The sequence below is a fragment of the Hyperolius riggenbachi genome, chromosome 8 (assembly GCF_040937935.1).
Source record: "Hyperolius riggenbachi isolate aHypRig1 chromosome 8, aHypRig1.pri, whole genome shotgun sequence".
In the NCBI taxonomy this organism is placed as follows: domain Eukaryota; kingdom Metazoa; phylum Chordata; class Amphibia; order Anura; family Hyperoliidae; genus Hyperolius; species Hyperolius riggenbachi.
The window spans coordinates 163,437,538-163,451,524 of NC_090653.1; positions in this window are offsets into that span (position 1 = coordinate 163,437,538).

A 13,987-nucleotide genomic window follows, 5' to 3' on the forward strand; every position below is an offset into this window, starting at 1 on the left:
GGCCCAGTCCTGGGAGTTGATCTGGCACAGCAGAAGGGACGTACACCCATAACACCTGAAAAAAGACTAGACATCAAGCCTGATACACCTGTCCGTTTACAAAAAATTCCTTTAGGATTTGGAGCAGAATTGAAAGGATGGTTATTGGATTTTGGGAGGGAAGATGAGATCATAAAAACACTCAGAGCTTCAGAAAGGCAAGCAACAGTGCGTTTGGAGCACGATCGTGAGAAACTAGTGCAAGTCTCACATGCTCTAGAACAAGATGCTAAAGTATCATGGTGGGAAAGTCTGTTTGGGTATAGTCCAAAGGCAAGTGCCTTTCTGAACCTCATGCTCCATCCAGTAGTGGTGCTCATTGTCCTTACATGTTTACTATACATTTTCCAGGTACTTGTGTTTTGTAAAATCAAAAGGTTAGGTGCTAAAATAAGTAAGAAACAACAGAAACTCAGGGATGTTTTGGTGGTAGTTTCACAAGATGAAGAATATATCTAAATGTTATATGGGTATTATAAACTTTCTCATGTTCCCTTAGTTAAAAGGAAGTGCATGGAAATGAGTAAATGGAAGTAGAAGAAGCCCTCCAAGAAAGGAGAGAACCATATAACCTAGGTATGAATGAAACCAATATAATCAATACAGGCTTATCCTGAACTATGCAGCTGGTGGTCAGACTACCAGGTGAGGGGCGGGAGAAGTCTGTCATGGATGAAAGGGTAGGTTTGTTAGGTATTGTAATCCCCTACTAAATCAACTTATTATTGTGATTTAATTGCTACTATACTTACTTGGTGTTATACTTTATAATAATTATACAAACATATATATATAAACAAAATAAGAGATTAAAAGAGACGGCGTTTGCAACATAAAAAAAAAAAAAAAAAAAAAAAAACTTGTGCCTTCTTTATGCATTATTGTTGTATCTCCCTATGGTTCTACCCTTCTACCTCAACAAGACATGTTGTGCCTCAGCTTATCACCAAGAAGACACTTATGGATTAAGGTCTGTGGTATGAATTCTACCTCCTGATTTAAAATCTACCTCATGTTCATACTGTTTTACAATAAGAAGCAAGAGGTCCTAAGGGTGCAAAGGAAGAAAGACCCCAGCTGGGAAAGACAAAGACGGCTGAATCCTTAGTAAGACATCGCTCTACGATTGCATCACTACAGATCGTTAAAAGAGCACTCTTGTCCTGACATCATCACCTGCTTTACTTGAAAGGATCAAAGGAATCTACTTGACACATCCTGGCAGGACCCATAATAAACGTTCCACCAGAATGCACCGCCTTAAGAGGAGTTTTTAGCCAAAAGGTGGCTCTGACTAAGGTGAAGAGGATGCACTGCCTTAAGATGAGTTCTTAGCCAAGAAGGTGGCTCTTATTAAGGTGAAGAGGATGGCGCTACAACATATGTACCACAGAGCCAGAGGTGATATAGCTGGAGGCCATGACTACAAGAATACTGTGATAAGAACCTTTTAATATGAGTAGTTCACAGGGATGAACTAGAGGAGGGAGTGACAAAGCTGTGATACCTGTCTTTATTGTATAACGGACATTTTGTTCTAAATTAGCTCCATTTGGTGATATATGAACAATTTGTGTTAGAAGAAGGTCACATGATGTGTACGTGCTCAGGGACACTTGCTACTCTTGAACATGTCATAATAGTAGATTTACCGTTATTTTGCAATGTCCTAGCTTCCTTGACTTTTAGTGGAAAAGGGGCCCCACGGACAGATTTAGACAAGTGATGTGTTGTCCAGACTGGACCACTTCCCCTTGTGACCTTAAACAGAAGGTTGAGTAAGAGAACAGTGGGTGGTGAAACTCATTATAATATGGGTGGAGAGTTCTAAGAATTAAATGTTAACTGCTTCATGTCTGCACTGATTATTGAACTGTGATTGGTTTTTGTAACACTGATGGACATCCTGAACTGCCCAGAGGCATGTATATTTTTGCATAACTGTAACTGATAAAAGTCGTTGTAACTAGTGAAATTGAGGCATTTGTCTCCTACACATGCCTCATCAACAAGCTTCTTGATGACAAATAAACGAGCCGTCCTTTTAAGAGGTGTGCCTTGAGTCATTACTGTCAGTATATAACTTTGACAAGTCATTCTAGGCCAGGGGTCTCAAACTCAATTTACCTGGGGGCCGCAGGAGGCAAAGTCAGGATGAGGCTGGGCCGCATAAGGAATTTCACAATCGTGGCGCATCGCCGCCTCTGCCCGCCCCTCTCACTCTTCCTTCACAGAGAGGGGTGGGGAGAGGCGGCGATCCGTGTGGCGATTGACGTCAGGAGGGGCAGAGCTGAAGCTAAAAGCTCTGCCCCTTCCAGGAAATGTCAGCGGATTGCCCCCCGGGCGATTTGGGGGCTCTGCAGCCCTCGTTTAGCGGCGGGGATGCGTCGGATTACTTGGGAGCACTGAAGCGAACTATACGGAAGCTTTTGCCAGCGAGGGCCACAAAATATTGTATCGAGGGCCGCAAATGGTCCGCGGGCCACGAGTTTGAGACCCCTGGTCTAGGCTGATACTGTGTCTCTGAACACTGTGAAATATAGTTCCTTGTACTGTTACTTTCTAGTTCTTGTGGAGTTACGTTATATATTTCCGGGGGACATATATACGTACTCCTTCTAGTATAGAGTTGTAGTATTGTATTGCCTAGCTTAGTTGCTGCATTGCTTCAGATCTAGCTAGTCATCCTGATTTATGTTATATATTGGTTCATTGCCAATATATACATATTCTAGTCAGCGTTTGTTATTTTTGCTAGTCTTGCGTCATATATTGGTTCATTGCCAATATATATGCATACTAGCGCGTTTGTTGTTTTCATATTGCGTTCGCAGATTACTGTATCACATTGATAGCTGCAATTATAATTCTTGTGATACTCTTGTGTGATTTATCTGTGCTCTTGTACTCTGCCTTGTGGGTTGCGCCAAGCTCCTGTGCAGGAGCGGCGAATCCTCCCAGTCCTGTGAAGTAAGCCATTGCTGCAGTCGCGATTGGCTGCTTCATTCCAGTCCTGTCCTTGCGAGGTAGCCATTGCTGTGGTTGCTGTTGGCTACCTCACTCCAGTCTGTCTTGTATTCACCTGAATGTTTGCTGTCGCAAAAGTAGCACAACATCGCACTGCGCTGCCATTGCGTATTATTGGAACCCAGAGCTGCAGTTGCTCTGGGCAGCCTGTGTAGCCTCTTCCATTGTCCTGCTCTTGGCTTTGTTGTGCTGGGTGGTCAGAAAGTATGCCCCCCCAGCGTTACACAAATACAGGGCAATCTTGGATGAAAACCTCTTGGAGTCTGCAAAAGACTTGAGACTGGGGACGAGCTTCATCTTCCAGTAGGACAACGACCCTAAACTTAAAGCCCAGGTAACAATGGAATGGTTTAAAACAAAACATAATCATGTGTTAGAACGGCCCAGTCAAAGTCCAGATCTAAATCCAATCGACAATCGGTGGCAAGATCTGAAAACTGCTGTTAACAAATGCTGTCCATCTAATCTGATTGAGCTGGAGCGGTTTTGCAAAGAAGAATGGGCAAGGATTTCAGTCTCTAGATGTGCAAAGCTGGTAGAGACATACCCTAAAAGACTGGCAGCTGTAATTGCAGCAAAAGGTGGTTCTACAAAGTACTGAGTCAGGGGGCTGAATAATTACGCACACCCCACTTTGCAGTTATTTATTTGTAAAAAATGTTTGGAATCATGTATGATTTCCGTTCCACTTCTCACGTGTACACCACTTTGTATTTCACATGGAATTCCAATAAAATTGATTAATGTTTGTGACAGTAATGTGACAAAATGTGGAAAACTGCAAAGGGGCCAAATACTTTTGCAAGCCACTGTATACCTCTGGTTACATATACTGGGCACATATACCCCTGGCTACATATACTGGCTGGGACTACTATACCCCTGACTACATATACGGAGGACATTTACCCCTGGCTACATGTACTGGGGACATATACCTCTGGCTACATAAACTGGGGACTAATATACCCCTGACTACATATACTGGGCACATATACCCCCTGGCTACATCTACTGGGGACAGCTATACACCTGGCTACATATACTGGGGACTACTATACACCTCGCTACTTATGGAACATACACCTAGCCACCTATTCTGTGGACATTTATACACCTGGCTACCTATTCTGGGGACATTATACACCTGGCTACCTATTGTGGGGACAACTATACTCATGGCTACTTATAATGGGGGCACCTATAGACCTGGCTACCTATGCTGGGAGTACCTTATTTTTCCGTAGCCCTGCTCAGCACGGGAGTTTTAGACAGTTGCCGGCTGCACTCTGCAGAGGATTTTGGGAGCTGCGCGCTTGGATGGAGTCCGGGAGGAGGTCTGCAGTGCTGTAGGTGAGTAAATGTTTTTTTTTAATTTATATTAGCAGCAGGTGTATGTTCTGGCCAGGCCTGCCACATGATTGCACGTATTTTCTGGTCAAATCTTTCACATGTTTGCATGTATTTTCTGGTCATATTCTTCCACATTATTGCACGTATTTTCTGGGCAAATCTGCCGACATGATTGCATGTATTTTCTGGTCAAACCTGCTACATGATTGCATGTATTTTCTGGTCAAATCTGCTACATGATTGCATGTTTTTTCTGGTCAAATCTGCTACATCAGCCTTTCTCAACCTTTCTACTCTGGAGGAACCCTGAAAACAACTTTTTGATCTCAAGGAACCCCTGCAAACAATTTTTTGATTTTGAGGAACCCCTGCATTTGTTTTGCAGGAGGCATGGTCTGAAAAAGTCTGTGTGGCTGTTTATTTCACTACCCCCTATTACACTGCCACTCATTATACTGTCTCCTGACCCCCCCAATTTAGGGCTTCTTTTTACAGTACCACCTATTATAGAGTGCTCTATTATACTTCCCTCACGATGGGAAAAATGCCAAGGAACCCCTGCAGAGTACTCAAGGAACCCTGGGGTTCCAGGGAACCCTTGTTGAGAAAGCCTGTGCTACATGATTGCATGTATTTTCTGGTCAAATCTGCTACATGATTGCACGTATTTTCTGGTCAAATCTGCCACATGATTGAATGTGTTTTCTGGTCAAATCTGCCGACATGATTGAACGTGTTTTCTGGGAAAAATCTGCTCAATTATGTGAAAACCTGCACAATTATGTGAATTTTCTGGGGAAAGGGTCACCAAAACTTGGGCCCACTGTCTTTGTGTTGCACTTTTAAAGGGATCCCGAGGTGAGAATAATATTGAGGCTGCCATATTTATCTCCTTTTAAGCACTATCAGTTGCCTGGCTGCTGTGCTGGTCCTCTGCCTCTAATTCTTTCAACCATAGACCCTGAACAAGCATGCAGCACATCAGGGGTTTCTGACAATATTGTCAGAACTGACAAGATTAGCTGCATGCTTGTTTTTGGTGTAATTCAGTTCACTACTGCAGCCAAATAGATCAGCAGGGCTGCCAGGCAACTACTTGTTTAAAAGGAAAGAAATATGGCAGCCCCATATATCGCTCACCCTGGGTTCACTTTAAATTACAGTTAGCTCCGCCCTCATCTGGTCATGGCCACGCTCATTTTGTGCCACGGCGCGCTTTGCACGCCGCAAGTTAAAGCCACACCCATTTTTTTTCTGCGGCTCGCCCCAGAAATTGGCCCAGCACCTGCATAGCACCCCCCAAAAAAATCCTGGAACCGCCACTGGTAGTAGCCACTAGCCAAACAGCACCTGGGACTGGCTGGGTCTGTCTGCTGTGCTGTGCTGTCTCTGTGTGCTTTTCTCTGCTACCTCCAATATGTCCAGTATGAGCTCTTTTCTGTGCCTGCACTGATAGTAAACTAGCTGCAGTGTGTGCTGATCTATGCTACCTCCAGTATGTACAGTAAAAGCTGTTACTTTATGTTTGTACTAATAATAAATTAGCTGCAGTTTGTGCTGATCTCTGCTACCCCCAATATGTACCGTATAAGCTGTTACTCTGTGCCTGTACTGGTAGTAAACCAGCTGCAGTGTTTGCTGATCTCTGCTACCCCCAGTATGTACAGTATAAGTGTAATGGATAGCGGAGATACGGCCGCAACAGCAAGTGGCATGGCGGCTATCTCCGCGCCGCACCCGGCGGTTTCCGCCGCGCAGTTACACGCTGGTGCTTTGCCTGGTCCTTCTATTGCTCATAGACTAAGGGCTATGTGCGCGCGCGCCAGGCGACAGGACCTTTATGCAACTAGAAGGGGAGTCAGCTGATCGGGCGATCAGCTGACTCCTGCTATGCTCCGGATTGGTTGAGTGACTGGGGCGGCGCTGTGGAACGCTTGCAGTATATATAGGACAGGTCATTCAGTTGCTCCGCGTCTGCTGTTGCAAATGCTACGTGTTAGCACTCAGACTTAGTCAGATCCCAAAATGTGGTAGAACCAGCAGGAGCTGGGGATCCACTCTTTGCCAGATTCTGTTGATAGCCTAACGTACTAATTGAATTGTATTATTTGTTATGACCTTCTGCTAGCTTGACTACTCTTCTGTTTACTGATCCTGTACCTTTGCCTATCTGATATAGTTGCCGACTCTGCCTGAAACACTACTCTGATCTAGCTTTCTGTCTCTGTACCGTATCTGTCCGCTCGTTGCCAAACCTGCTTGTCTGACTCTCCTGTCCTCACCAGTGAGCCTAGTCACTGGTGAGGGATCCTCTGCTAGCATCACCTGCTTCACAGGTGAATACTGGCTGCAGCACTATCTGAATCACCTGCCCCTCAGGTGGTCAGTAGCTGCAGTACAGTCTGAATCACCTGCTCCTCAGGTGGTCAGTAGCTGCAGTACAGTCTGAAACACCTGCTCCTCAGGTGGCCAGTAGCTGCAGTACAGTCTGAATCACGTGCTCCACTACTGTTAATTATAGTTCTACCTGCTCCTCGGGTGAACTATCTCACTATTGTCTGTATCTCCAGCTTGCTGGAGTTTGTATTCCTGTGTTATATAGAGATATTCCTATCTCCCAGCTCCTCTGGGAAAGCGGGTATCTCTATCATTACTGTTGCACCAAATACCAACCCTTACATTGGTTGTCCTGTTTCTGGCTATACCAGTTATATTGGTGATTCTGCAGATCACACATAATCAGGTATAGCATCAGGTATAGCATCTGTATTATTGGTGATACTGCAGATCACCAATAATCAGAGAAATCTGGTCTCGCTGACACCAATCGTTACAGAACAGCAGACCAAAACATTATGGATGCACTGCGTAGTCATGTTGAAGTCCTGACCACCGCGGTAAACAATCTTTCCGGGGTGATCATTAACCAACAAACCCAGATTTCACAACTGTCTGGGGCTGTTCAGGTACTTCAGATGACAGTGCGATCCCCTCCAGTCACGGACCTTCGTATGTCCGCACTAGTGTTGGGCGAACAGTGTTCGCCACTGTTCGGGTTCTGCAGAACATCACCCTGTTCGGGTGATGTTCGAGTTCGGCCGAACACCTGACGGTGCTCGGCCAAACCGTTCGGCCACATGGCCGAACTAAGAGCGCATGGCCGAACGTTCCCCGAACGTTCGGCTAGCGCTGTGATTGGCCGAACGGGTCACGTGGTTCGGGCCCGAACGCGCTCTGATTGGCCGAACGGTCACTAGGTTCGGGTAAATAAATACCCGAACCACGTCATATCTCCGCCATTTGTCTGTGGGTTTAGCTTTGGGTAGGCAGGCAGGGTAGTTCGCTCTCCAGCCACGCTAGCCAGGGTCCCCCCCAGTCATTGTGTGTCGCTGCTGGGAACAGTAGTACACCGCTCGCTCAGCTACACTATATATAGCATTGTTTACTGCCACTGTGTACCTCGCTCAGCCACGCTATATATATAGCATTGTGTTTTCTGACACTCTGTGTACACGGCTTAGCCTGACTAATATAGCATTGTGTGTACTGCCACTGTGCACCTCGCTCAGCCACGCTATATATAGCATTGTGTGTACTGCCACTGTGCACCTCGCTCAGCCACGCTATATATAGCATTGTGTGTACTGCCACTGTGCACCTCGCTCAGCCACGCTATATATAGCATTGTGTGTACTGCCACTGTGCACCTCGCTCAGCCACGCTATATATATAGCATTGTGTTTTCTGACACTCTGTGTACACGGCTTAGCCTGACTAATATAGCATTGTGTGTACTGCCACTGTGCACCTCGCTCAGCCACGCTATATATAGCATTGTGTGTACTGCCACTGTGCACCTCGCTCAGCCACGCTATATATAGCATTGTGTGTACTGCCACTGTGCACCTCGCTCAGCCACGCTATATATAGCATTGTGTGTACTGCCACTGTGCACCTCGCTCAGCCACGCTATATATATAGCATTGTGTTTTCTGACACTCTGTGTACACGGCTTAGCCTGACTAATATAGCATTGTGTGTACTGCCACTGTGCACCTCGCTCAGCCACGCTATATATAGCATTGTGTGTACTGCCACTGTGCACCTCGCTCAGCCACGCTATATATAGCATTGTGTGTACTGCCACTGTGCACCTCGCTCAGCCACGCTATATATAGCATTGTGTTTTCTGACACTCTGTGTACACGGCTTAGCCTGACTAATATAGCATTGTGTGTACTGCCACTGTGCACCTCGCTCAGCCACGCTATATATAGCATTGTGTTTTCTGACACTCTGTGTACATGGCTTAGCCTGGCTCTATAGCATTGTGTGTACTGCCACTGTGCACCTCGCTCAGCCACGCTATATATAGCATTGTGTTTACTGCCACTCTGTGTACACCGCTCAGCCAGACTATATACCGTTGTTTACTGCCACTCTGTGTACACCGCTCAGCCAGACTATATACCATTGTTTACTGACACTCTGTGTACACGGCTCAGCCTGACTATAAAGCATTGTGTGTACTGCCACTGTGCACCTCGCTCAGCCACGCTATTTATAGCATTGTGTTTTCTGACACTCTGTGTACACGGCTTAGCCTGACTATATAGCATTGTGTGTACTGCCACTGTGCACCTCGCTCAGCCACGCTATATATAGCATTGTGTTTACTGCCACTCTGTGTACACCGCTCAGCCAGACTATATACCATTGTTTACTGACACTCTGTGTACACCGCTCAGCCAGACTATATACCATTGTTTACTGACACTCTGTGTACACGGCTTAGCCTGACTAATATAGCATTGTGTGTACTGCCACTGTGCACCTCGCTCAGCCACGCTATATATAGCATTGTGTGTACTGCCACTGTGCACCTCGCTCAGCCACGCTATATATAGCATTGTGTGTACTGCCACTGTGCACCTCGCTCAGCCACGCTATATATAGCATTGTGTGTACTGCCACTGTGCACCTCGCTCAGCCACGCTATATATAGCATTGTGTTTTCTGACACTCTGTGTACACGGCTTAGCCTGGCTCTATAGCATTGTGTGTACTGCCACTGTGCACCTCGCTCAGCCACGCTATATATAGCATTGTGTTTACTGCCACTCTGTGTACACCGCTCAGCCAGACTATATACCGTTGTTTACTGCCACTCTGTGTACACCGCTCAGCCAGACTATATACCATTGTTTACTGACACTCTGTGTACACGGCTCAGCCTGACTATAAAGCATTGTGTGTACTGCCACTGTGCACCTCGCTCAGCCACGCTATATATAGCATTGTGTTTACTGCCACTCTGTGTACACCGCTCAGCCAGACTATATACCGTTGTTTACTGACACTCTGTGTACACCGCTCAGCCAGACTATATACCATTGTTTACTGACACTCTGTGTACACGGCTTAGCCTGACTAATATAGCATTGTGTGTACTGCCACTGTGCACCTCGCTCAGCCACGCTATATATAGCATTGTGTGTACTGCCACTGTGCACCTCGCTCAGCCACGCTATATATAGCATTGTGTGTACTGCCACTGTGCACCTCGCTCAGCCACGCTATATATAGCATTGTGTGTACTGCCACTGTGCACCTCGCTCAGCCACGCTATATATATAGCATTGTGTTTTCTGACACTCTGTGTACACGGCTTAGCCTGACTAATATAGCATTGTGTGTACTGCCACTGTGCACCTCGCTCAGCCACGCTATATATAGCATTGTGTGTACTGCCACTGTGCACCTCGCTCAGCCACGCTATATATAGCATTGTGTGTACTGCCACTGTGCACCTCGCTCAGCCACGCTATATATAGCATTGTGTTTTCTGACACTCTGTGTACACGGCTTAGCCTGACTAATATAGCATTGTGTGTACTGCCACTGTGCACCTCGCTCAGCCACGCTATATATAGCATTGTGTTTTCTGACACTCTGTGTACACGGCTTAGCCTGGCTCTATAGCATTGTGTGTACTACCACTGTGCACCTCGCTCAGCCACGCTATATATAGCATTGTGTTTACTGCCACTCTGTGTACACCGCTCAGCCAGACTATATACCGTTGTTTACTGCCACTCTGTGTACACCGCTCAGCCAGACTATATACCATTGTTTACTGACACTCTGTGTACACGGCTCAGCCTGACTATAAAGCATTGTGTGTACTGCCACTGTGCACCTCGCTCAGCCACGCTATATATAGCATTGTGTTTTCTGACACTCTGTGTACACGGCTTAGCCTGACTATATAGCATTGTGTGTACTGCCACTGTGCACCTCGCTCAGCCACGCTATATATAGCATTGTGTTTACTGCCACTCTGTGTACACCGCTCAGCCAGACTATATACCGTTGTTTACTGACACTCTGTGTACACCGCTCAGCCAGACTATATACCATTGTTTACTGACACTCTGTGTACACGGCTTAGCCTGACTAATATAGCATTGTGTGTACTGCCACTGTGCACCTCGCTCAGCCACGCTATATATAGCATTGTGTGTACTGCCACTGTGCACCTCGCTCAGCCACGCTATATATAGCATTGTGTGTACTGCCACTGTGCACCTCGCTCAGCCACGCTATATATAGCATTGTGTGTACTGCCACTGTGCACCTCGCTCAGCCACGCTATATATATAGCATTGTGTTTTCTGACACTCTGTGTACACGGCTTAGCCTGACTAATATAGCATTGTGTGTACTGCCACTGTGCACCTCGCTCAGCCACGCTATATATAGCATTGTGTTTACTGCCACTCTGTGTACACCGCTCAGCCAGACTATATACCGTTGTTTACTGCCACTCTGTGTACACCGCTCAGCCAGACTATATACCATTGTTTACTGACACTCTGTGTACACGGCTCAGCCTGACTATAAAGCATTGTGTGTACTGCCACTGTGCACCTCGCTCAGCCACGCTATATATAGCATTGTGTTTTCTGACACTCTGTATACACGGCTTAGCCTGACTATATAGCATTGTGTGTACTGCCACTGTGCACCTCGCTCAGCCACGCTATATATAGCATTGTGTTTACTGCCACTCTGTGTACACCGCTCAGCCAGACTATATACCGTTGTTTACTGACACTCTGTGTACACCGCTCAGCCAGACTATATACCATTGTTTACTGACACTCTGTGTACACGGCTTAGCCTGACTAATATAGCATTGTGTGTACTGCCACTGTGCACCTCGCTCAGCCACGCTATATATAGCATTGTGTGTACTGCCACTGTGCACCTCGCTCAGCCACGCTATATATAGCATTGTGTGTACTGCCACTGTGCACCTCGCTCAGCCACGCTATATATAGCATTGTGTGTACTGCCACTGTGCATCTCGCTCAGCCACGCTATATATATAGCATTGTGTTTTCTGACACTCTGTGTACACGGCTTAGCCTGACTAATATAGCATTGTGTGTACTGCCACTGTGCACCTCGCTCAGCCACGCTATATATAGCATTGTGTGTACTGCCACTGTGCACCTCGCTCAGCCACGCTATATATAGCATTGTGTGTACTGCCACTGTGCACCTCGCTCAGCCACGCTATATATAGCATTGTGTTTTCTGACACTCTGTGTACACGGCTTAGCCTGACTAATATAGCATTGTGTGTACTGCCACTGTGCACCTCGCTCAGCCACGCTATATATAGCATTGTGTTTTCTGACACTCTGTGTACACGGCTTAGCCTGGCTCTATAGCATTGTGTGTACTGCCACTGTGCACCTCGCTCAGCCACGCTATATATAGCATTGTGTTTACTGCCACTCTGTGTACACCGCTCAGCCAGACTATATACCGTTGTTTACTGCCACTCTGTGTACACCGCTCAGCCAGACTATATATAGCATTGTTTACTGACACTCTGTGTACACGGCTCAGCCTGACTATAAAGCATTGTGTGTACTGCCACTGTGCACCTCGCTCAGCCACGCTATATATAGCATTGTGTTTTCTGACACTCTGTATACACGGCTTAGCCTGACTATATAGCATTGTGTGTACTGCCACTGTGCACCTCGCTCAGCCACGCTATATATAGCATTGTGTTTACTGCCACTCTGTGTACACCGCTCAGCCAGACTATATACCGTTGTTTACTGACACTCTGTGTACACCGCTCAGCCAGACTATATACCATTGTTTACTGACACTCTGTGTACACGGCTCAGCCTGACTAATATAGCATTGTGTGTACTGCCACTGTGCACCTCGCTCAGCCACGCTATATATAGCATTGTGTGTACTGCCACTGTGCACCTCGCTCAGCCACGCTATATATAGCATTGTGTGTACTGCCACTGTGCACCTCGCTCAGCCACGCTATATATAGCATTGTGTGTACTGCCACTGTGCACCTCGCTCAGCCACGCTATATATATAGCATTGTGTTTTCTGACACTCTGTGTACACGGCTTAGCCTGACTAATATAGCATTGTGTGTACTGCCACTGTGCACCTCGCTCAGCCACGCTATATATAGCATTGTGTGTACTGCCACTGTGCACCTCGCTCAGCCACGCTATATATAGCATTGTGTGTACTGCCACTGTGCACCTCGCTCAGCCACGCTATATATAGCATTGTGTTTTCTGACACTCTGTGTACACGGCTTAGCCTGACTAATATAGCATTGTGTGTACTGCCACTGTGCACCTCGCTCAGCCACGCTATATATAGCATTGTGTTTTCTGACACTCTGTGTACACGGCTTAGCCTGGCTCTATAGCATTGTGTGTACTGCCACTGTGCACCTCGCTCAGCCACGCTATATATAGCATTGTGTTTACTGCCACTCTGTGTACACCGCTCAGCCAGACTATATACCGTTGTTTACTGCCACTCTGTGTACACCGCTCAGCCAGACTATATACCATTGTTTACTGACACTCTGTGTACACGGCTCAGCCTGACTATAAAGCATTGTGTGTACTGCCACTGTGCACCTCGCTCAGCCACGCTATATATAGCATTGTGTTTTCTGACACTCTGTGTACACGGCTTAGCCTGACTATATAGCATTGTGTGTACTGCCACTGTGCACCTCGCTCAGCCACGCTATATATAGCATTGTGTTTACTGCCACTCTGTGTACACCGCTCAGCCAGACTATATACCGTTGTTTACTGACACTCTGTGTACACCGCTCAGCCAGACTATATACCATTGTTTACTGACACTCTGTGTACACGGCTTAGCCTGACTAATAAAGCATTGTGTGTACTGCCACTGTGCACCTCGCTCAGCCACGCTATATATAGCATTGTGTTTTCTGACACTCTGTGTACACGGCTTAGCCAGACTATATAGCATTGTGTGTACTGCCACTCTGTGTACACCGCTCAGTCAGACTATATAGCATTGTGTTTACTTCCACTCTGTGTCTGCTGGGCCTGGGAACAGTAGTACACCGCTCACCCGCCACTGTATAGCATTGTGCTCTGTGTCGCTGCTGGGAATAGTGGTACTGTATAGCATTTCTGTACTGCCACTGTACTGCTGCCAGTCAGCGTGTACTGTAAGGATAAGT